Genomic DNA, 25,211 nt, shown 5'->3' on the forward strand with positions numbered 1-25,211 from the left:
ACACTGTATTGGAGGTTGTAGCAAGCAGAGTCAGGCAATAAAAAATAAAATATCAGGTTGAAAGGAAGAAATAAAAGTGGCATTATTTGCAGATAAGATTGTGGTACTGATGCAAAGATAGAAAAATAGAACAGAGGCCTCAGAAACACAGCCACATACACCTACCTGGTCACCCACATAAAAACAAAGGTGTTAGTGAAATGCAGTGGGAAGAATGGCCTTTTCAATAAACATTGCTGGGCCAAGTGGATATCTATATGGGAAGAAAATGAGCCTTGATACATTCCTTATACCACCCATCAACATCAATTCCAGATAGATTACATGAAAGAGAAAACAAAGATACTAGAATATTACAAGAGAACAAAATTATGTATATCTGTATGTGTAACTGTACACAGAGATACCACTGGAATAAGTGAATGAATGAAAAACAAAATCTCTAGATACAAGGCCAACATACAAAAAATGATCTAGTATGAAACAATTAGACAAAAAGACATTTTAAAAGAGTAGCATCAAAAACAATCAAATAACAGGGATGAACACATGAAAAATGTGTAAGACCTCTACACAGAAAACTGTAAAACATCACTGAGAGAAATTAAAGAGTAGATAAATGGAGAGACATACCACATTTGTGGGTTGGAAGACTCAAGTTTGTAAAGATGTCAATTCTCCCCAAATTGGTCTACAAGTTTAAGACAGCCTTAGATTCAAAAAATGGATATGTACTAGATGATTCTAAAACTTACAGGAAAATGTAAAGAACCAAGAATAAGTAAAGCATTCATAAACAAAAACAAAACATGGAGAATTTATACTACTGGATATTTAGTCTTATTATTATAAAGCTACAATAATTAAGACAATGTGGTATTGGCAAAAGAAGAGAAAAATAGACCAATGGAACAGAGTCCACAAACAGATTCATTCACATATGGACGACTGATTTATGACAAAAGCAGCACTGCAGAGCAGTGGATAAACATGATTTTTAAAACTATGTGACACTGTACTGGAAAACTATATTTTGGGAGCATAGGAAAGATCAAAGAACTAGACCTCTTCTTCATGCCTTAGATGAAAACAATTTCAGGTGAACTTTTGATTTAAATGGTAAGGTAAAATAATAAAGTTTCTGGAAGATAACATAAGAAAATACCTGCACAAATCGGAGCTGGAAAATATACCTTAAACAGGAAATAAAAAGGGCTGTCCACCAAAGAAAAGACTGAAATATTGTACATTAAGATAAAATACTTCTGTTCACCAAAGAAATTATTAAGAGTGAAAAGGCAAGCCACTGGGAAAAGAAATTTGCAATACATATAACAAAGGTTCCTATCCAGAAAATATAAAGAACTCCTACATGTTAACTGAAAATAGAAAAAAAAAAAAAAAAAAAGGAAAAGAAGAATCAGACAACTTGAAAAATGGGGGCTTCCCTGGTGATGCAGTGGTTAGGAATCTGCCTGCCAGTGCGAAAGACACGGGTTCAAGCCCTGGTCCGGGAGGATGCCACATGCCACGGAGCAACTAGTCTCATTCACCACAACTAATGAGCCTGCACTCTAGAGCCTGTGAGCCACAACTATTGAAGCCCGTGCGCCTAGAGCCCGTGCTCAGCAACAAGAGAAGCCACCGCAATGAGAAGCCTGCGCACAATGAAGAGTAGCTCCCACTCGCTGCAACTAGAGAAAGCCCGAGCGCAGCAGTGAAGACCCAAAGCAGCCAAATATAAATAAACAAATAAATAAATTCTGGGAAGATGGCAGTAATGGTGGCACCATAGCTTTTAAACCTCCCCAAATTTTCAAATAAAAACAGAAAAAAATTCCCTGGTTACAAAAATTCCAGTTTACACAAAAACAAGACGAAACAAAGGAGTCTCCACAGACTCCAAACTGCAAGCACATGAGGACAAACCACCAAGAGCCACACAATTTCTGAAGCATCATTGGTGCCTCAGAAAGCACAGGGTACCATTCAAACCTGAGAACAGTATCAATATATAACCCCAAATAAGCGACAGGAATTCACTGGAAAGCACACAGGCCAATCTGAAAAAGGAGCTAATACTACGAAGCGGTTTTGCTCAATTCAATTGTGTGTAAGTGCAAGGAGGCCCTGACCCTGTAAGATCTGAAAAAGATATAGCAGTCTAGGATCCATGAAGTTTTGAAACTCATCAACCAGGGCTTCCTGACAGGACACAGTCCTATGAGAAGAAAATGCTGGGAACAGTTAAACTGAGTAAGATAGAGCCAAAGGAAAGAGAAGTTAGGTCCAGATAAAAATAGAGAACAGAATCAAGAAGTCTCAAAAAGCAAGCTGCCATATTTTGAACATTGTATGAAGAGGAGCTCTGTGAAGTTAGAAAAAGTTATCCTAAACTACATCTCCTTCTAAAAGTCCAAGAAAGCATCCATTAACAGAGGAATGGATAAAGAAGACGTGATACATACATACAAGGGACTATTACGCAGCCATAAAAAAGAACAAAATAATGCCATTTGCAGCAACATGGATGGACCCAGAGACTGTCCTACTGTCAGACAGAGAAAGACAAATACCATATGATATTGCTTATATGTGGAATCTAAAAAAGGGTACAAATGAACTTATCTACAAAGCAGAAACAGAGCTGCAGATGTAGAAAACAGACCTATGGTTACCAGGGTGCAAGGGGGGTGAGGAGGGATAAATTGGAAGACAGGGATTGACATATACACACTACTACATATAAAATAGGTAACTAATGAAGACCTACTGTATAGCACAGGGAACTCTACTCAATACTCTATAATGGCCTATACGGGAAAAGAGTCTAAAAGAGTGGATATATGTATATGTATAACTGAATCACTATGCTGTACACCTGAAACTAACACAACATTGTAAATCAACTATACTCCAATAAAATTTTTTTTAAAAATCCAAAAAAGCTAATTTCACTAAAAATTAACAAAGAAAAGAACTGATGTCAAATCTCATATAAAGGTGTAAGAAAAACAAGAAGCAAAACATCCCTATAAACAATAACATGCCAGAAAGATGTAACAACCTAAGGGTCACTAAGAAAATAATATAAGACATAAAATAACAACATAAATCAGAACTAGAAAAACTCAGAAATGAAGTGACATATCTCAGGAAAGAAACAGAAATTAAATAAAGTGTTTTAGGAATGCAAAGTAAATTAGAAGAAACACAAGTGTTAATAAACACAACACATACTGCTTTAGGAGAACTGAAAGGTGAAAGGAAAATTTTAAATAGAAAAAAGGAGATAAAGGAGCTCTTGAATAAACTGAAAGGGAAGAAAACACAAAAAACTGTAACTGAAAAAAAAAAACTTTCCTAAAGTAAAAATATTAAAGCAACATTTCAAAAGAGCACAGTACATACCTAAGGAAAGCAACCCAGAATGACAACCATCAAGACACATTCTAGTAAAATTACTGGACTTTAAAGAAAGAAAAAAATCCTTTAGCATCTGGGCTTGAGAATTATAACAGAAAAAATTAAGATTATTAACAGATTTTTACAGTGATGCTTTAAGACACTCGTAAACAGATTAAGATACTTTAGAAAAAAACGTGAGCCATAGATTTTATATCCAGCAAAACTAATTTTAAGAAAAAAGTGCACAAACTTAACAATGTACAAGAACTTCCTACAAGATTTTCCTGAGGAAACAACAGAAAAGCAAGCTTCAGGCAACCAAAATGACTAGAGAGACACTGACACAAAGACTAGTGGTAAACATGAAATACATAATTACTTACAGTACTAAGATTAAATTATAACTAAGATTGAATGATACAGTACAATTATAAAAATTATGGGGAAGGGAAGCATATGAAAGATTTTAAAGTTGTTTACAGTAATCATGCTAGTGGTGACATTCTGAGACTTTCATTTTGACACTTTTGGCTGTGTTAAAACAAAGTTGCATATTCTAATTCTATCAATCCCTGTGTCCTTGAGAATCAAGATTCTTAGTGTGGTAAAAAGGAATTATAATATAGAAGCAATAAAGTAAGTTAAGTAAAACCACTGTAGTCCTAAATTTCAATTATAAATATTAGTATAAACTCGTAAAATATTTTACTTCCATCCAAAAAAAAAAAAGTTTTCAAACAAGACCTGCTTGTAGCAATGAACATCCATGGTGCCCAGATTATTTGAAATACTATTTCTCATCGAAAGAGATGAAGGCTTTTGGGACAAATTACTAATTCCAAGTCTGGGGCAGGAATCATACAAAATGAACATGGAACATCTTGTCATATCCCGTATCAAGGAAGCTATCAAAGACTACTTATCAAAGACTGAATCCTGTCAGAATAAATTCCTGAAAAGGCTTCCACTGGCCAAAGATGGAACATTTTGAACTTCAGTAAAGATAATAATTGATATGGTACAAACATCTTAGAAAAATGTATAAATGAAAGTGTTCATAATTTTTTTAAAGTCATTTTCAGAAGATGATAGTCAACCAATACATTATCTTTAAACCTAGTAAAACAAAGGCAAAGAATCAGGCATTTTCTTGCCTTTTCTATATAAACTATATCACTGGATAACCAAACAGTAGATGAGGAAATCATTTCTTTATAAAATTACTGTAGTATTAATTTAAAAATTCAATGAAAATATCACCATTTTGCAATCCTCAGTAATTTACTGGGCCTTGGAATTCCCTGGCGTTCCAGTGGTTAGGAGTTGGCACTTTCATTCTGGTGGCCCAGGTTCAATCCCTGGTCAGGGAACTAAGATCCCACAAGTGGGAAAAAAAAAAAAAAAAATTACTGGACCTAGACATTGAATATCATTGACTCTAACATCATAGAGACAATAAGACATAACTGCCTTCTGAGGAAAGAACACTATCTACTGTCTTGACAGAAACAATCAGATCTGTACACAGCCTAATTTTTAGAATAGAAGCTATCTGAAAAACAAAATTTTTGAATTACACCATTAAGTATGCCATCTAGATCAGGTATTCTCAATGGGGGCAATTTTGCAAGGGGGTAAAAATATCTTATATATTACAATGGTTTGTCATCCTCCCAAATTCAATCCCACCCAACAAAATCTTACTCCTTAGTATTTAATGGGGGAGAATCAGGAAAAAATGTCTAAAATGGCTCTACAGGGAGGAATGATTTTTTTTTTTTTAAGCCTGACAAACACCTATCTAGGTGCTGGGAAACTAACAGGTCAAATGATTCAGGTTCAACAACAGATAAATTATAAGGAAAAATGAAAGGAATGGAAGAGAAACCCTAGATTTAAAAGATATAGGGATGCACTCAGGTGAAAAAACCATAAAGAAATACAAGAAAATGATCAGACTAATGGTTAATTTCAGGGGGAAGGAATGAATTATGCTCAGGACAGCATGCATAGAGGAGGCTTGGGGATGATCTACTTCTTGACCTAAGTAGTACATACAAACACCTTATAATAATTCATTAAGCCATACATGTTTTATATATTGTTTTATTTGTAAAGGGCAAAAAACTCCCATGAGATATTGCATACCCATAAGGATTGCTAGAAGCCTGAAAATTGATGACCAAGTGTTGCTGAGGATTTGGAGCAATGGGGACTTTCATGTACTATTGGTAGGAGAGAAAACTGGTACCACAACTGTGCAAAAAAGAATCCTTGAGGGCTTCCCTGGTGGCACAGTGGTTGGGAGTCCGCCTGCCAATGTGGGGGGCGCGGGTTTGTGCCCCGGTCCGGGAGGGTCCCGCGTGCCGCGGAGCGGATGGGCCCGTGAGCCGTGGCCGCTGGGCCTGTGCGTCCAGAGCCTGTGCTCTGTGACGGGGGAGGCCGCGGCAGTGGGAGGCCCACATACCACACACACACAAAAAAAAGAATCCTTGATACTTTATCAATTATAGTGGAAAATATAAATCCTGGAAGACTCAACAATCCACTGTAAAATCTGTACTACAGAAATGTACACTTATACGCACCAAGTCTATGCACAAGAATGTTCACAGCAGCACTATTCCTAACAGCCAAACACTGAAAAGGACTCATATCAATGATGGAATGGACAAATACACTGAGGTATGCTCATACAATTGAAACATACACAGCATCAAGAATCAAGCCATTGTAGTCACACACAAAATGAATGGATCTTAAAACATAATGGTTGAGTGAAGGAATTCAGACATAAAAGAAAATATACTGAATGCCTCCATTTAGATAAAGTTTAGGCATAGGCCTAAACTTAGCTGTTTGGGGTGAAATTTCTTTGTGTGTGTGTTGTATTTAACAATGGAAAACTTAGAGGGAAAAAAGTCACCATAAGGGAAAAAAGTCACCCTAAGGGAAAAAGAGAGTGGTTGCCTCTGTGAAACAGTATTTGGGGGTCAAGAGAATTATTGCTTTTATTTCTTTCTGTAGTTTGATTTTTGAACCATTTTCTTGCTTTACTCTGACGGACATCACAAGAATGAAAATCAGTAAGTAAGAACCAATGGGGGACAATTATAACTGCTACAGTGGCTTTTTAGTTCCAAGATCCTATCTGTAACCTACCCACTCAAGGTTTTTCTTCCTCTCTAAGAAAATCTCAATTTTCTTTGCCTTCCTGGGAGAAATCATGTACTTCAGAGGAGGTGAGCCCCAGACCCTGGCTTATTATATGATGTCTATAGATAGTCAAATAATGTCATCATTTTCCCAACTTAAGATACTATAAAATTTTATATCAAGACTATGTTTAAGTATTACAACAGAACTTTCTGGTATCTGTAACTGAACATAGGTATCTCAATGTTTAAAAATTATAAACCCAAGCATAAGTTTAAGTATCTCACTTGAAATAACAATAATGATGTTATTGATTTTGTAAATAGCATGGTATAATGGAAAGAGCTCTGGTATCAAATTTCTTTTTTTTTTTTTTTTTCTTTTTTTTTTTTGGGGGGCGGCACGCAGGCCTCTCACTGTTGTGGCCTCTCCCGTTGCGGAGCACAGGTTCCGGACATGCAGGCTCAGCGGCCATGGCTCACGGGCCCAGCCGCTCTGCGGCATGTGGGATCTTCCCGGACCGGGGCACGAACCTGTGTGCCCTGCATCGGCAGGCAGACTCTCAACCACTGCGCCACCAGGGAAGCCCTGGTATCAAATTTCAACTGCACCTATTCAAGTACTTTTCTTTCAAATACAATTTTTTAAAAAAATATTTATTTATTTAATTGGCTGTGCCGGGTCTTAGTTGCGGCACGCAGGATCTAGTTACCTGACCAGGGATCGAACCTGGGCCCCCTGCCATGGGAGCACGGAGACTTAGCCACTGGACCACCAGGGAAGTCCCATTAAATACAATTTTTAAAAAGCATTTTGGGACTTCCCTGGTGGTGCAGTGGTTAAGAACCCACCTGCCAATGCAGGGGACACGGGTTCAAGCCCTGGTCCGGGAAGACCCCACATGCCGTGGAGCAACCAAGCCCGTGCACCACAACTACTGAGCCTGTGCTCTAGAGGCCGCGAGCCACAACTACTGAGCCCACGTGCCCCAACTACTGAAGCCTGGGCGCCTAGAGCCTGTGCTCTGCAACAAGAGAAGCCCCTTCTCGCCGCAACTAGAGAAAGCCCACGCGTAGCAACGAAGACCCAATGAATGCAACCAAAATTTAATTAATTAAATTTAAAAATGCATTTTGAACACTTAATTCCAATAACCCAGCTTATTTCTTCTTTTACCATAACTAGGTTCCTTCAATTTTACACTGGAAATCAAAGGAAAATGTGATTTATTTTATACCTAATTTAGTTAGACTGTCAAGCTTGTAGTTAAGCAGATTACTAGTGATGCTTTAAAAGCAAGATTCCTCATGAATGGCAAGTACAGTGGCCCCAAGCTGCAGTGAGAAAAGAAGTCTGATGATGAAATTTCTACTCCTGACTAGCTTCTCTGTAAAGGTCATTTAACTCCCTGACATTCAGTCCTCTCATCTGGGCTCAGAGCAAATGGCCTAAGTATGAACCATGGTTTCACCAATTAGTGAATCAGTGACTATGCATAAACTGCTTAATCTCTTGGGCCTAATTCCTTTATTTGTAAAATGACAATACAGTTGTTTTAAAATTAATTGAGTTAAACATATATAAAGTGTTTAGCATAATGACTAGCAAATAGCAAGTGTCACATTATGACATTATTACCTGTGAAATGGAAACAGCAGATGCACAGTGTTTACTACTACTACTACTATGTTGATAATACAACCAAACGGGGGGAGAGGGGTGGAGATAGAACTTTATTCTCCTCTTCCAAGCTACTTTTCACTAGTATTACAACTATTCACAGTAAAACTTTTACTTCCTTCTATAAGAAACTTCGTTTTCCCTTTGGAAGTAGCAAGAAGCTATGTATGTCTTTTCGCTTATTGATCAGACACCAAAGTGGAGTTCAGAAATAGGAAATGCCACCCAAAAAAGAATATTTCAGTTGTCACCTCTTGCTTTTAATTATACAAATAATCATTTACACATTTATGATTATACTCTATAGTCAAATATACCAATTAATGCCTCCAAATTAGAACTTAAAATTAGGATATATTTCATCACTTCATTACTTGGTGGAGAATCTTATGTAGTAATATTGTAAGAATTTAAGAAAATTGGATGACAATTCTTCTATCTTCTCTTCCACCGCCCACAACTGTCCTAATGATCTTTTTTTTTATCCCCTTCACTTCGTTGTATGAATGAATCAACACATGATGAGAAGTTCGCATTTTGTTTTCTCCATATGCCCTTGACTACGTCTTATTCATAGCTGTACTTCCAGAGTCTCACAGTTGCTGAATGAATGAGTGGCTCCAAAAACATACTCTTCTGCCAGAGACTGGAGCTCTTCATCATAGCCATATACAATCAGAGTCAAGTAACATGGCTTACACGACAACAATCAGTTTATCATGATTTTCTTCAGTTATAAAGTATTATACCATTATAGAAAATTTGGAGAACAAAGGAAGTCGGGAAAAGATGGGAATCACCCATGGTTCTCTCACACAATTTTATGATTTCCAAAACTGCATCTTTGCTTCCTTGTGACCAGGGTCCTTGGGTCTGTCTCTAACAAATCATTTTCTTCTCAATTCTTCTATTCATGTCACTTCTCCACTTTTCCTTCCAGATGCTCCTAATATAATACTGTATGGTCCTGGGGTTTTGTGGTGTTCCTGTTTTCCAGAGTAATCTCCAAAAATATGCCCATCACTTCTGCAACACTGATTTTGGGGTAATAAAGGATGTTTCAAATTTAGTGGGTTAACTCTTTGAATGTTCTAGGGAAAGGTGGGCAAAGAAGAGCCAGGCACAGGCTGAGAGAAGCTGACATGCCCATGTCATATCAGCACCCACAAAACCTCTTCCTAGCATATTTTTTTAAGTGTCTATAAATGATTATTGCTTTTAACTCAAATACTAGTTTCTCATCTTAACATTTAGGTAGCCATTCTTTGTAATCCTGTACTAATATGTAATCAATATTAAATTAACACAGAAAAGTTAATAACGGTTATTTCTAAGTAATAGGTTTACATTTTTTGCTTCCTTATATTTTTATATACTAAATTGGTATTATTTACATTAACATTTAAAATTAAAATACATTACAAGAGTTTGGCAAATGTTTATTGCAGGCTCACCACCTGGTATAAAGAATTTGTGTTATGCATCATGGGGAACACAAAGAAAATCCAACATGGATCTTGCTTCAAAGAACTTCCATCAGTGAGAGAAAATATGCACACAATTAAGTATACTACAAAGTATAAACCCATTAGTGCAATACAGAGACTATTCCAGTTGAAAGAGGGCAGGCAGTCAGAGTAGGCTTAGTGGAGACAGCAATATTTAAGCTAAACTTAATGCTCTGCCAGTTCCAGGCTTAGTTTTAAGAGAACAGCACTTCCATCTAGGGCTCTTGAAACCCATAGTCACCATGTAAGAAGTCTGACTACCCTGATGGAGAGACCACATGGAAAGCCCTGACACTACATGAAGAGGGAAAGGGCAGCTGAACCCAGTCTTCCAGCAGTCTCAGACAAGGCGTATGAATAAAGAAGCCATTTTGGAAGTATATCCTCCAGTCCCAGCCACCTTGGCTGACAGCATGTGTGTGTGGGGGAAAAAGGCTCAGGTGAGTCCTTCCCAATTTCTTGACTCAAAAAACTGCCAACAAATAAAACCGTTATACTAAGTCACCAGGCTTGGAGGTGGTTTGCTAACAGGTAAGTGAAGCAGAGCTCTAAGTTTATTTTCTAATCAATGGGAAGCAATGCAGAGAGCTGTGCTTTAGGAAAATCAACCTAGCTGCAGTGTGTAATCTAGTGGCAGGAAACCCGGGAAGCAAGAGCCAGTGAAGTCTGAACTAAAGGTAACAGTAAGCAGAGGGAGGAAAAGATACAAGATACTGACCACAGAGGTTAGATTCAATGGGATTTTTGTATGTAATTGGCCATGAAGGGCACGAGGAAACAAGGAGTCAAAGTTGACCTCGATGTTGAGATCAGGTGACTGGAGGATGGTGATAATATTAAGAAAGAACAAGGAAGCTGATGAGTTCAGAATAAGAAAATGCAATGCATATTAATTTCAATACATAAACAAAATGAAAAAACTACAGTAAAATAGCATCCATAATTACAGATAATATGCAAACAATTAGTCTGGAGTTTAAGCAGTTTAAAAGAGCTCTAAAAATCCTGTTATCAGTATCTTTCTACAATACAAAAGGTTTTAAACCAAAAATTATTCAAAAATTTCGGTGGGGAAGCTACAGAGTTCAATATATAACATTGAGATTTTTCATCAACTGTCAACTGAAAATTGGTTCAGAAACTGGGATGTGGAGGGCTTCCCTGGTGGCGCAGTGGTTGAGAGTCCGCCTGCCGATGCAGGGCACACGGGTTCGTGCCCCGGTCTGGGAAGATCCCACATGCCGCGGAGCGGCTGGGCCCGTGAGCCATGGCCGCTGAGCCTGCGCATCCGGAGCCTGTGCTCCGCAATGGGACAGTCCACAACAGTGAGAGGCCTGCATACCACAAAAAAAAAAAAAAAAAAAAAAGAAACTGGGATGTAGAAACAACCTAAGTGCCCATCGACAGATAAATGGATAAAGGAGATGTGGCACATATATACGATGGAATATTACTTAGCCATAAAAAGAAACGAAACTGAGTTATTTGTAGTGAGGTGGATGGATCTAGAGTCTGTCATACAGAGTGAAGTAAGTCAAAAAGAGAAGAACAAATACCATATGCTAACACATATATATGGAATCTCAAAAAAAAAAAAAAAAGGTTCTGATGAACCTAGTGACAGGACAGGAATAAAGACACAGACATAGAGAATGGACTTGAGGACACGGGGAGGGGGAAGGGTAAGCTGGGACAAAGTGAGAGAGTGTCATGGACATATATACACTACCAAACATAAAACAGCTAGCTAGTGGGAAGCAGCTGCATCACATGGGGAGATCAGCTCAGCACTTTGTGACCACCTAGGGGGTGGGACAGGGAGGGTGGGAGGGAGACGCAAGAGGGAGGAGATATGGGGATATATGTATACATATAGCTGATTCACTTTGTTATACAGCAGAAACTAATACAACATTGTAAAGCAATTACACTTTAATAAAGATGTTAAAAAAAAAAAGAAAGAAAAGAAAAAGAAACTGGGATGGATAGGCAAGCATATACTCATCCACAAAGGGGAAGGGGAGAAATCAATGTTTTCAATTATATTATTACAGTTGAATCCTCTGTGAACTCGTGATATCCCGTCCCTTCTATCCCAATACTGTCTACAGGTTACACCCTATGATAAATTTTCATATAGCATTAAGTTTTTGTTTTTTAAAAAAACCCCACAGATCTCATCATGGTAGAACCAAAATCCTTACCATGGCCTGTGAAACACTGCCTCATATGGCCCTTGCTGACTAGCTCCACCTCATACCTCTTCCCCTATTCACCAATCTGCAGGCACCAAGGCTCAGGTCCTTGAACATTCCATGCTTCTGCCTTCCACTTCAGGCTCTTCTCTCTGGCTGGGTTACTCTTCTTCACTGCCTCTCTTTGACCAAATTAACTGTATTCATCCTTCAGTTCCTCATCTTAAATGTCACCTCCTCAGAGAAAAACCTTTCTGGACTAACCCCAGTGTTTGTTCACACACCTCTCACTCCTTCAAAATACTCACCACAATGATAATCTACAATTTAGGAAGCTATGATTAATATCTATCTCCTCTGCTAAAAAACGTTCATTCCTGGGCCTCCCTGGTGGCACAGCGGTTGGGAGTCCGCCTGCCGACGCAGGGAACGTGGGTTCGTGCCCCGGTCCAGGAGGATCCCACATGCTGCGGAGCGGCTGGGCCCGTGGGCCTGTGCTCCGCAATGGGAGAGGCCACAGCCTCAGGACATAGGACACAGCCTGGCAAAAGTAAATATTCCAGAAGAACTTCTTGAACAAACAAGTTCACAGGTATAGCAGGATAATTAGGAGCATGAACTCTGGAGCCAAACTGGGTTCAAGTACCAGCTCTGACCCTTACAAGCTTTGCAACCAGGTAAGCTATTTTTCAGCATCTCCCTTTCTTCCTCTTTAAAATAAGAATAATGACAAAACCCACAGCACTGAGGCGTCAAAGAGTTAATATATGGAAAATCCTTAGAACGGTATCTGGCTAAAGACAGATGTCTGTAAAGATCTTAACTATAGCCTAGAATTTAGTGAACCCTCATTAAACAGGAGCTATCAGAATTAGTAAACGCAGGCTCTCTCATCTATCCTGTTTCATAAACTTTCAGTCTCCCAGACTCACATCTCAACTTCCTTTATTAGACTTCTCCAAAGAGGCTGCAAGACTTCTCTTTTATTAGCTACTGCCTGTCTTCAGAAGAAAAATCTAAAGCCTCTATTTAAGTTTACGGGGAGGTCCAAAATCTGGCCCCAGGCTCTCCAAATATTTCCTTAAATTCAACCACTCCCTACCCCCAGCCGCAATAAATTACTTCTACAAAACACCAACGAAGCAAGGCCATTTCTTAAAGGTCTTCCAGCAGGCCAGCATACTAAAGTCTGCCCAGCCCTCTCTCAGCAGGGTAAGTCATCTTCTCTTTGCATCAAAAAGCCTAGGACAGGGACTTCCCTGGTGGTGCAGTGGTTAAGAATCCACCTGCCAATGCAGGGGACACGGGTTCGAGCCCTGGTCCGGGAAGATCCCACGTGCTGCGGAGCAACTAAGCCCGTGCACCACAACTACTGAGCCTGTGCTCTGGAGCCTGCGAGCCACAACTACTGAGCCCGCGCACCTGGAGCCCATGCTCCGCAACAAGAGAAGCCACCGCAATGAGAAGCCCGCGTACCGCAACAAAGAGTAGCCCCCCCCCCCGCCGCGACTAGAGAAAGCCCCTGCGCAGCCAAAACAAAACAAATAAATAAAAATAAAAAAGCCTGAGACAACCCTACCCAGACGCTTATCACGACACATCCGAGTTCTTTACAGAGCCCTCGGCTCGCTGATGTCGGAACCCTGCCCAGCGGACATCACCGGGACCTTGCAGGCACTCAGTGAGCTTGGTCACGGGACTGAAGCGGCCCGAAGTTTTCGACAATCGTCCCACACGGTATTCGGGCCACATCTCACGCGGGAAGATCGGCCTCGTTCGCCGCTCGGCGCTCCGGGCACATTTGTCGGGTTCGCGTTCCCCGCGCTGCCCAGGGTTCTGACACACTCGGGGAGGCCTCACGAGGGCTGGGCAGCAGTGGCCGCCTTTTCGGGAAGACGCCCCTCCAGAGCCGAGTCGGGAGGGTTTGGGACCGCGGCCCGTCAGCCCCCCGCCACCCCTCGCCCGGGCCAGGGCGTCGGAGATCAAAGTCACGGCATGTTGCCCCCCCGCGCGCCCCCGGCCGCGTTCGGCTCCACGGCCACTGCCTCCCGTGAGGCGCCGCCGAGGAAACTCTGTCTTTCGGATTTACCGGCCCGCGAAACTTCCCGAAGTGGCGGGAGCGGAGGAGGGTCCGCCGGCCGCCGGCGCCTCTATCGCTCCCTCTCGGCCGCTAGCCCCGCTGCTCCGGACGGTCGGCGCTAGGCGGCGCCCGGCGCGGCGCCGGGTTCGCTCGCGTCGGGGCCGCGGCTGAGCCCGGCCAGCGCCCCCCGCCGCCCCTCACAAACGAGCCCCCGCCCCCACCCTCACCCCCGGGCTCAATGGAGGCGCCGGGCGGAGACGCCACTAGCCTCACAGAGCCTCCCGAATAGCTGGCGCGCCCCGCGGCCGACACTTACTCACCACTCAACTCGCCGGCTCTCGAGGCAGGCTCGGCGGCTTCTGTCGCCGCAGCTTCTAGTCCGCAGGAGCACCACGACAGCTTCGTGGCCGCAGCCGAGGCCGCCGCTGCGCTCCTTCCGGCCCTGCCGCGGCGTCACCTCGCGCCTGCGCACAGCGCCCCCTCCCGACTAATGACAGGAAGAACCATAGAGGCACGCCGGGTGATAGGGAGGAGGGGTCTGGGGAGTAACACCATAGAGAGGGACGCCTGTCCGCTCCTCCATCCCGGCTCACGGCCCGCTGAGTCTTGACTCCCCCACTAGGCGGGAGGACGAAAGGAACTGAGAGCCCCTCAACCTCGTGAGGAGGTCTCGCTGTCTCCCTGGAGTTTTCAACTCCAGGGCGTGAAGCGTGAAGCGGGCAGCCGTGGAAATCTCCTGGATATGCATTTATTTGCATCCGTTGCCGTTGGCAAGTCATTCATGCAACACATTTCGGAGGGCTTCCTGTATGCTAGGCACTGGTCTAGGAATTGGAGCCAAAACGGTATAGACTGTCCCTGTTCTCATGAAGCTTATGTTTTATTGGGAAGTCAATAACTCGTGAACTAATTAACTAACCAACTAAAATACTGGCCTAGACGGGAAGCGTTCTGGAAACACACACACACACACACACACACACACACACACGAAAAATAAAACAGAGAAAGGGATAGAGTGATGGGGATAATAGTGTGGTCTAAATGAAGTGAGGGAGTGAGCCGTGGTTACCACCCGGAGGAAGAGCACTTCAAGCAGACGGTATACAAAGGCCGAAAGCCCTGAGATGGGAATACGCCTGGCGTTTAGAAAAAAAGCGTTATGCTGTGTGGCTGCATGACAGTGCGGTGAGTGAGACGGAGAGTGGTAGGGAATGGGCTTGGCAAGCTGGTCGGGAGCCAAATCGTAGGTCTTAAATTGAATTTGCATTTTATTCTAAGTGTGATGGGAAACTACTGGAGAACTGGGAACAGGGACGTGAGTTGATTTGTTTGTGTTTTCCGAGACCAAAATCAGGAAAGCCAGTTAGGAAGTTATTGCAGGATTCTAAATGGTAAGAGAGCGTGGCTTGGACCAGTACAGTCAGGGAGGAGGTGATGAGAAATGGTCAGAGTTGGGATTTCTTTTAAAGGTAAAACAGTGATTTGCAGATAGATAGGATGTGGGGTGAGAGAGGATGAAAGGAGTTGAGGATAACTACAAGATTTTTGGCTTGTGCAGCTGGGTGAATGGTGGTGCCATTCACAAATATGGGGAAAATCAAGAGGAATAGCTTTTGGTTGGAGTGAGACGTGAACATGTTTTGCACATGTTACATGGCGAACTAGACCTTCAAGTAGACATATCAATATGCAATTAGATCCTTTGTTTCTTGATGACTGAGAAACAAAGGATTCTTGGTTAATCTGAAGACTTCATTTGGGAACCAAAAATCTTTTAACAAATAATCTCTCAGACCTTGAGCTACACATCTCCCCGAAAAGTATGCATTTTTCCCAGCATAATTTTGTTGGGAGTTATGTTATTGAGGAGTGAACTAAGATGAATATGTGGAACTGTAATTTAATGGCATAGAAATCTGAAGACCTGCAGGAGATTTAAAAATTCCAACCCTTGTTATAACTTTTTAAAAGACTATGAACTTATCAAAACACATGAATCAAGTTTTTTTTAAATTAATTAATTAATTTGGCTGCACTGGGTCTTAGTTGTGACATGCGAACTCTCACTTGCTGCATGCATGTGGGATCTAGTTCCCTGACCAGGGAATGAATCCAGGCCCCCTGCATTGGGAGCATGGAGTCTCAACCACCGCACCACCAGGGAAGTCACTGAATCAAGGTTTTTTGGGGTTTTTAAAAATTTATTTATTATTTTTGGCTGTGTTGGGTCTTCGTTTCTGTGCGAGGGCTTTCTCTAGTTGCGGCAAGCGGGGGCCACTCTTAATCGCGGTGCGTGGGCCTCTCACTATCGTGGCCTCTCTTGTTGCAGAGCACAGGCTCTAGACGCACAGGCTCAGTAGTTGTGGCTCACAGGCTTAGTTGCTCCGCGGCATGTGGGATCTTCCAAGACCAGGACTCGAACCCGTGTCCCCTGCATCGGCAGGCAGATTCTCAACCACTGTGCCACCAGGGAAGCCCTCTGAATCAAGTTTTAATATGCTGTATGATGGGTGGATGAGGCTATTATTTTTTGGAAACTTAAAAATATTTATTAATTCATTTATAATAACAATAATCAACCTATCACGTGTCAGCATAAATCACGTCTTTAACAGAAAATATCTATATTTTCCAAAACAAGAGAAAATATGTGAGAAGAGTGACATTGTTTTACATTAAGTTCTTTTTATATAAATTTACATCACAGTTTTTTTTAATTCAAACAGAAAGTCACAAAAATTATAATCATCCTCATCAGTTCACTCAGTCCCATGTAATTAATTTCTTTTCCATCTTGATCTTTTGTTAGCACTTTTATGAATCCATCAGTTTTCCATTAGAGTTCTGAAAATGCTTATTCATTCAGCTCAGCAGTATAGTCAGTTACCAGAAACCTGTACTTGTCAGTCTTTTCCATGAATTCTTTGAAGATGAAACCCTTTTATAGGAAATTTTGCAAAAGCATCAGAGTACACCCAGAACTGTCTGTAAATGACAAAAGACTTAAAAATGACCACAGTTAAAGATTTGATGAAAGTTCATAATAAAGCAATTGACAGGAAATTTAGTTATTTCTGAGATATACATTTTAAAGTAATAACTAGAATTATGACTTATAACATTATACCAGAACATATAAGATTTTTAGGAATTTCATGTAATGTCTGAAACATTTATATTAACATATTTCCATACAAATAACCCAAAGAAAGTTTAGTATTTCTTTTTTTTTGAATTTTATTTACTTTATTTTTTTTATACAGCAGGTTCTTATTAGTCATCAGTTGTATACACATCAGTGTATACATGTCAATCTCAATCGCCCAATTCAGCACACCACCATCCCCACCCCCCCGCGGCTTTCCCTCCTTGGTGTCCATACGTTTGTTCTCTACATCTGTGTCTCAACTTCTGCCCTGCAAACTGGCTCACCTGCACAATTTTTCTAGGTTCCACATACATGCGTTAATATACGATATTTGTTTTTTTCTTTCTGACTTACTTCCCTCTGTATGACAGTCTCTAGATCCATCCACGTCTCAACAAATGACTCAATTTTGTTCCTTTGTATGGCTGAGTAATATTCCATTGTATATATGTACCACCTCTTCTTTATCCATTTGTCTGTTGGTGGGCATTTAGGTTGCTTCCATGACCTGGCTATTGTAAATAGTGCTGCAATGAACACTGGGGTGCATGTGTCTTTTTGAATTATGGTTTTCTCTGGGTATATGCCCAGTAGTGGGATTGCTGGATCATATGGTAATTCTATTTTTAGTTTTTTAAGAAACCTCCATACTGTTCTCCATAGTGGCTGTATCAATTTACATTCCCACCAACAGTGGTTCCCTTTTCTCCACACCCTCTCCAGCATTTGTTGTTTGTAGATTTTCTGATGATGCCCATTCTTACTGGTGTGAGGTGATACCTCATTGTAGTTTTGATTTGCATTTCTCTAATGATTAATGATGTTGAGCATTCTTTCATGTGTTTGTTGGCTATCTGTGTATCTTCTTTGGAGAAATGTCTATTTAGGTCTTCTGCCTATTTTTGGATTGGGTTGTTTGTTTCTTTAATATTGAGCTGCATGAGCTGTTTATATATTTTGGAGATTAATCCTTTGTCCATTGATTTGTTTGCAAATATTTTCTCCCATTCTGAGGGTTGTCTTTCCGTCTTGTTTATGGTTTCCTTTGCTGTGCAAAAGCTTTTAAGTTTCATTAGGTCCCATTTGTTTATTTTTGTTTTAATTTCCATTACTCTAGGAGGTGGATCAAAAAAGATCTTGCTGTGATTTATGTCAAAGAGTGTTCTTGCTATGTTTTCCTCTAAGAGTTTTATAGTGTCTGGTCTTACATTTAGGTCCCGAATCCATTTTTTTTTTTCTTTCTTTGCGGTATGCGGGCCTCTCACAGTTGTGGCCTCTCCCGTTGCAGAGCACAGGCTCCGGACGTGCAGGCTCAGCGGCCATGGCTCTGTGGCCCAGCCACTCCACGGTATGTGGAATCCTCCGAGACCGGGGCACGAACCCGTGTGCCCTGCATTGGCAGGCGGACTCTCAACCACTGCATCATCAGGGAAGTCCTTGAATCCATTTTGAGTTTATTTTTGTGTATGGTGTTAGGGAGTGTTCTAATTTCATTCTTTTACATGTAGCTGTCCAGTTTTCCCAGTACCACTTATTGAAGAGACTGTCTTTTCTCCATTGTATATCCTTGCCTCCTTTGTCATAGATTAGTTGACCATAGGTGCGTGGGTTTATCTCTGGGCTTTCTATCTTGTTCCATTGATCTATGTTTCTGTTTTTGTGCCAGTACCATATTGTCTTGATTACTGTAGCATTGTAGTATAGTCTGAAGTCAGGGAGTCTGATTCCTCCTGCTCCATTTTTTTCTCTCAAGACTGCTTTGGCTATTCAGGGTCTTTTGTGTCTCCATACAAATTTTAAGATTTTTTTGTTCTAGTTCCATAAAAAATGCCATTGGTAATTTGATAGGGAGTGCTTTGAACCTGTAGATTGCTTTCGGTAGTATAGTCATTTTCACAACATTGATTCTTCCAATCCAAGAACATGGTATATCCCTCCATCTGTTGGTATTATCTTTAATTTCTTTCATCAGTGTCTTATAGTTTTCTGCATACAGGTCTTTTGTCTCCCTAGGAAGGTTTATTCCTAGGTATTTTATCCTTTTTGTTGCAATGGTAAATGGGAGTGTTTCCTTAATTTCTCTTTCAGATTTTTCATCATTAGCATATAGGAATGCAAGAGATTTCTGTGCATTAATTTTGTATCCTGCAACTTTACTAAATTCATTGATTAGATCTAGTAGTTTTCTGGTGACATTTTTAGGATTCTCTATGTATAGTATCATGTCATCTGCAAACAGTGACAGTTTTACTTCTTCTTTACCAGTTTGTATTCCTTTTATTTCTTTTTCTTCTCTGATTGCCATGGCTAGGACTTCCAAAACTATGTTGCATAATAGTGGTGAGTGGACATCCTTGTCTTGTTCCTGATCTTAGAGGAAATTCTTTCAGTTTTTCACCATTGAGAATGATGTTTGTTGTGGGTTTGTCGTATATGGCCTTTTTTATGTTGAGGTAGGTTCCCTCTATGCCCACTTTCTGGAGAGTTTTTATCATAAGTTGGTGTTGAGTTTTGTCAAAAGCTTTTTCTGCCTCTATTGAGATGATCATATGGTTTTTATTCTTCAATTTGTTAATGCGGTGTATCACACTGATTGATTTGCATATATTGAAGAATCCTTGCATCCCTGGGATAAATCCCACTTGATAATGGTGTATGATCCTTTTAATGTGCTGTTGGATTCTGTTTGCTAGTATTTTGTTGAGGATTTTTGCATCTATATTCATCAGTGATATTGGTCTGTAATTTTCTTTTTTTGTAGTATCTTTGTCTGGTTTTGGTATCAGGGTGATGGTGGCCTCATAGAATGAGTTTGGGAGTGTTCCTTCCTCTGCAATTTTTTGGAAGAGTTTGAGAAGGATGGGTGTTAGCGCTTCTCTAAATGTTTGATAGAATTCACCTGTGAAGCCATCTGGTCCTGGACTTTTGTTTGTTGGAAGATTTTTAATCACAATTTCAATTTCATTACTTGTGATTGGTCTGTTCATATTTTCTATTCCTTCCTGGTTCAGTCTTGGAAGATTATACCTTTCTAAGAAGTTGTCCATTTCTTCCAGGTTGTCCATTTTGTTGACATAGAATTGCTTGTAGTAGTCTCTTAGAATGCTTCGTATTTCTGCGGTGTCTGTTGTAACTTCTCCTTTTTCATTTTATTGATTTGATTCCTCTCCCTCTTTTTCTTGATGAGTCTGGCTAATGGTTTATCAACTCAAAGAACCAGATTTTAGTTTTATTGATCTTTGCTAATGTTTTCTTTGTTTCTATTTCATTTATTTCTGCTCTGATCTTTATGATTTCTTTCCTTCTGCTAACTTTGGGTTTTGTTTGTTCTTCTTTCTCTAGTTCCTTTAGGTGTAAGGTTAGATTGTTTATTTGAGATTTTTCTTGTTTCTTGAGGTAGGCTTGTATAGCTATAAACTTCCCTCTTAGAACTGCTTTTGCTGCATCCCATAGGTTTTGGATCATCGTGTTTTCATTGTCATTTGTCTCTAGGTATTTTTTGATTTCCTCTTTGTTTTCTTCAGTGATCTCTTGGTTATTTAGTAACGTATTGTCTAGCCTCCATGTGTTTGTTTTTTACATTTTTTTCCCTGTAATTCATTTCTAATCTCATAGCGTTGTGGTCAGAAAAGATGCTTGATTTGATTTCAATTTTCTTAAATTTACTGAGGCTTGATTTGTGACCCAAGATGTGATCTATCCTGGAGAATGTTCCGTGCACACTTGTGAAGAAAGTGTAATCTGCTGTTTTTGGATGGAATGTTCTATAAATATCAGTTAGATCTACCTGGTCTCTTGTGTCATTTAAAGCTTCTGTTTCCTTATTTATTTTCATCTTGGATGATCTGTCCATTGGTGTAAGTGAAGTGTTAAAGTCCCCCACTATTATTGTGTTACTGTCGATTTCCTCTTTTATAGCTGTTAGCAGTTGCCTTATGCATTGAGGTGCTCCTATGTTGGGTGCATATATATTTATAATTGTTATATCTTCTTCTTGGATTGATCCTTTCATCATTATGTAGTGTCCTTCCTTGTCTCTTATAACATTATTTTAAAGTCCATTTTATCTGATATGAGTATTGCTACTCCAGCTTTCTTTTGATTTCCATTTGCATGGAATATCATTTTCCAACCCCTCACTTTCAGTTTATATGTGTCCCTAGGTCTGAAGTGGGTCTCTTGTAGACAGCATATATATGGGTCTTGTTTTTGTATCCATTTAGCAAGCCTGTGTCTTTTGGTTGGAGCATTTAATCCATTCATGTTTAAGGTAATTATTGAAATGTATGTTCCTATGACCGTTTTCTTAATTGTTTGGGGTTTGTTTTTGTAGGTCCTTTTCTTCTCTTGTGTTTCCCACTTAGAGAAGTTCCTTTAGCATTTGTTGTAGAGCTGGTTTGGTGGTGCTGAATTCTCTTAGCTTTTGCTTGTGTGTAAAGATTTTGATTTCTCCATTGAATCTGAATGAGATCCTTTCTGGGTAGAGTAATCTTGGTTGTAGATTCTTCCCTTTCATCACTTTAAGTATATCATGCCACTCCCTTCTGGCTTGTAGAGTTTCTGCTGAGAAATCAGCTGTTAACCTTACGGGAGTTCCCTTGTATGTTATTTTTCGGTTTTCCCTTGCTGCTTTCAATAATTTTTCTTTGTCTTTAACTTTTGCCAATTTGATTACTATGTGTCTCGGCATGTTTCTCCTTAGGTTTATCCTGTATGGGACTCGCTGTGCTTCCTGGACTTGGGTGGCTATTTCCTTTCCCATGTTAGGGAAGTTTTCGACTATAATCCTTCAAATATTTTCTCTGGTCCTTTCTCTCTCTCTTCTCCTTCTGGGACCCCTATCATGCGAATGTTGTTGCATTTAATATTGTCCCAGAGGTCTCTTAGGCTGTCTTCATTTCTTTTCATTCTTTTTTCCTTATTCTCTTCCACAGCAGTGAATTTCAACATTCTGTCTTCCAGGTCACTTATCATTCTTCTGCCTCAGTTATTCTATTATTGATTCCTTCTAGTGTAGTTTTCATTTCAGTTATTGTATTGTTCATCTCTGTTTGTTTGTTCTTTAATTCTTCTAGGTCTTTGTTAAACATTTCTTGCATCTTCTCTATCTTTGCCTCCATTCTTTTTCCAAGGTCCTGGATCATCTTCACTATGATTATTCTGAATTCTTCTTCTGGAAAGTTGCCTATCTCCACTTTAGTTGTTTTTCTGGGGTTTTATCTTGTTCCTTCATCTGGTACATAGCCCTTTGCCTTTTCATCTTGTCTATCTTTCTGTGAATGTGGTTTTTGTTCCACAGGCTGCAGGATTGTAGTCGAGGCTGTCTGTTGTACCATTTCTTTTTTTGAATTCTCAGGCATGGTTTGGCAGTGCAAAAACTGTAACATTAACAAATTCAATAAAAATTAATATATGAAAAAATAGGCAATTTAGATTTATGAGTGTAGCTTCAGAAAGACAGAACTCAGAGGCTGAGGATTTTTTAAAAAATAAATTTATCTATCTATCTATCTATCTATTTATTTATTTATTTATGGCTCTGTTGGGTCTTCATTGCTGCACACAGGCTTTCTCTAGTTGCAGCGAGTGGGGGCTACTCTTTGTTGTAGTGCGCGGGCTTCTCATTGGGGTGGCTTCTCTTATTGTGGAGCATGGGCTCTATGCGTGCAGACTTCAGTAGATGCAGCATGCAAGCTCAGTAGTTGTGGCTCGCAGACTCTAGAGCGCAGGCTCAGTAGTTGTGGCACACGGGCTTAGATGCTCTGTAGCATGTGGGATCTTCCCGGACCAGGGCTCAAACCCGTGTCCCCTGCATTGGCAGGCAGATTCTTAACCCTGGGCCACCAGAGAAGCCCTGAGGCTGGGACTTTAAACTGGGATTCACTAAGACATATATAATATATAAAGCCTCAGGACTGACTATACTTATACCTAGGGAATGATTGTAGATAGAGAAGAGAGGACAGCTGAGGGAGGCCAGGGTCACTTGAGCATTTAGGATCTAGAGGAGGATGCTGAGAAGGAAAGGGCAGTGAAAGAGGAGGAAACCCAGAAGCGGGTGGTATCCCAAGGTCAAGGAAATAAAATGTCCTGAGGAGAAGGGAGTTATCAGTAGTGTCAAATGCTGCTCAGAGATTCAATACAATGGAACTGAGTCTCAGTGAAATCAGAAGGAAGACTGTTAGCTGAGAGTGAGGTCAGGGAGAGGATCTTGGAGGTTGGTGAAGGAAAAAGAGTGGAGGGTGAAATGACGAGCAGAATGCAGAGGCTTGCTGGTCTGGAGTTCTGGGATCATAAATTTAAAATGAGGCCATGTAGGGCTTCCCTGGTGGCACAGTGGTTAAGAATCCACCTGCCAATGCAGGGGACACAGGTTCAAGCCCTGGTCCGGGAAGATCCCACATGCCGCGGAACAACTAAACCTGTGCACCACAACTACTGAGGCTGCACTCTAGAGCCCACGAGCCACAACTACTGAGCCCGAGTGCCACAACTACTGAAGCCCATGTGCCTAGAGCCCATGCTCCCAACAGGAGAAGCCACCCAATGAGAAGCCCGCGCACCGCAGCGAAGAGTAGCCCCCACTCACTGCAACTAGAGAAAAGCCCACGTGCAGCAACAAAGACCCAACGCAGCCAAAAATAAAAATAAATAAATAAATTTATTATTTTTTAAAAAAAGAATAAACAAAATTCATTAAAAAAAATGAGGCCATGTAGGAAGGATGTGGGTCTTTCTCCAGCCACTTGCTTAGATGCAGGGGAAAGAAAGAAGCTAGAGACATAGGAGGGTATCAAAGAGAGGGATGCTTGAAGGTGAGGTCTTGGAAATGGTGCAGTTGTTGGTAATGATGAAGCCTAGGGTGTGACTATGAGAGTGGGTGACTGAGGTAGAGAGAAAGTATCGATCATTGAAGGGGAAGAATCAGGAAACTAAGAGGCCTGGGTGTGGATAGATTATTTAAAAGGATGTCAGAAATGGCAGGGGAAGAGCATAGAATAAGACAGGTCCTAAAATCATCATGGAATAAGACAGGTCCTAAAATCATCAATGAATAAGAAGGTATGAGCAGCTGGCCAGCAGATAGCAGGAAAGAGGGTGGTATCATTTGACGGCACATGCTTCCAAAGATTCAGTTAATTGTCATTGTTGTTATTTTTTATTTAATGATGCTGCTCCGTCTTATTGAGATGCCACAGATGAGCCCACACCAGCCCACTCACTGAACCACAAAGCAGCAGAGCTGAAAAGCCCTGCGCCACCAGGGAAGCCCAAAAGCAGACGTGTTGATATCAAAAACAAACATGGTTACCAAAGGGGAAATGTGGGGAGAAGAGATAAATCAGGAGCTTGGGCTGAACATACCCACACCACTATATGTAAGATAGATAACCAACAAGGACCTCCTGTAAAGCACAGGGAACTCTACCCAATATTCTGTGATAACCTATATGAGAAAAGAATTAGCATATGTATATGTATAACTGAATCACTTTGCTCTACAACAGAAACTAACACAACATTGTAAATCAACTGTACTTCAGTAAAATTAAAAAAAAAGAAGTGTCATAAAAACCCATAAAGAGCTTCCCTGGTGGTGCAGTGGTTGAGAGTCCGCCTGCCGATGCAGGGGACACGGGTTCGTGCCCCGGTCCGGGAAGATCCCACGTGCCGCGGAGCGGCTGGGCCCGTGAGCCATGGCCGCTGAGCCTGCGCGTCCGGAGCCTGTGCTCCGCATCGGGAGAGGCCACAGCAGTGAGAGGCCCGCGGACCGCAAAAAAAAAAAAAAAAAAACCCATAAAGAACAGATATGAAGTCTTTCAGTGTTCAGCTGAGGAGATGAGCTTTGTGTTAATGGGGGGCATTTTAAATCGAAGTGACTTATCCCCATCGCCATGTAAGTTCCCACGCCTGTCTCCCCCTTCCCACACATTTCCAGTTCCTGCAGCAGTTACTCCTACTGAAGCTGCCATTTATCAGCCCTCTGTGCTTTTGAACCCACGAGCACCGCAGCCATCCCCGGCATACTACCC

At 40.9% G+C, this 25,211-nt stretch overlaps 1 protein-coding gene across 5 annotated transcripts in view; it reads right to left on the reverse strand.

Moving 5' to 3' along the window:
- Positions 1–14,480, reverse strand: part of RNF216 (ring finger protein 216) — a 172,192-nt gene extending 157,712 nt beyond the window's left edge. For 4 of the 5 annotated variants that reach the window (XR_009559066.2, XM_030846620.2, XM_030846617.2 and 1 more), the window contains exon 1: positions 14,348–14,480. The gene's annotated coding sequence lies outside the window, so the exon portion shown is untranslated. Of the gene's footprint in view, positions 1–14,343 lie in introns of all 5 variants that reach the window. The other variant, XM_030846618.2, reaches the window with a different exon arrangement.
- Between the last annotated feature and the right edge of the window lie 10,731 nt (positions 14,481–25,211).

This window comes from Globicephala melas, chromosome 15, assembly GCF_963455315.2.
Source record: "Globicephala melas chromosome 15, mGloMel1.2, whole genome shotgun sequence".
Classification (NCBI taxonomy): Eukaryota; Metazoa; Chordata; class Mammalia; order Artiodactyla; family Delphinidae; genus Globicephala; species Globicephala melas.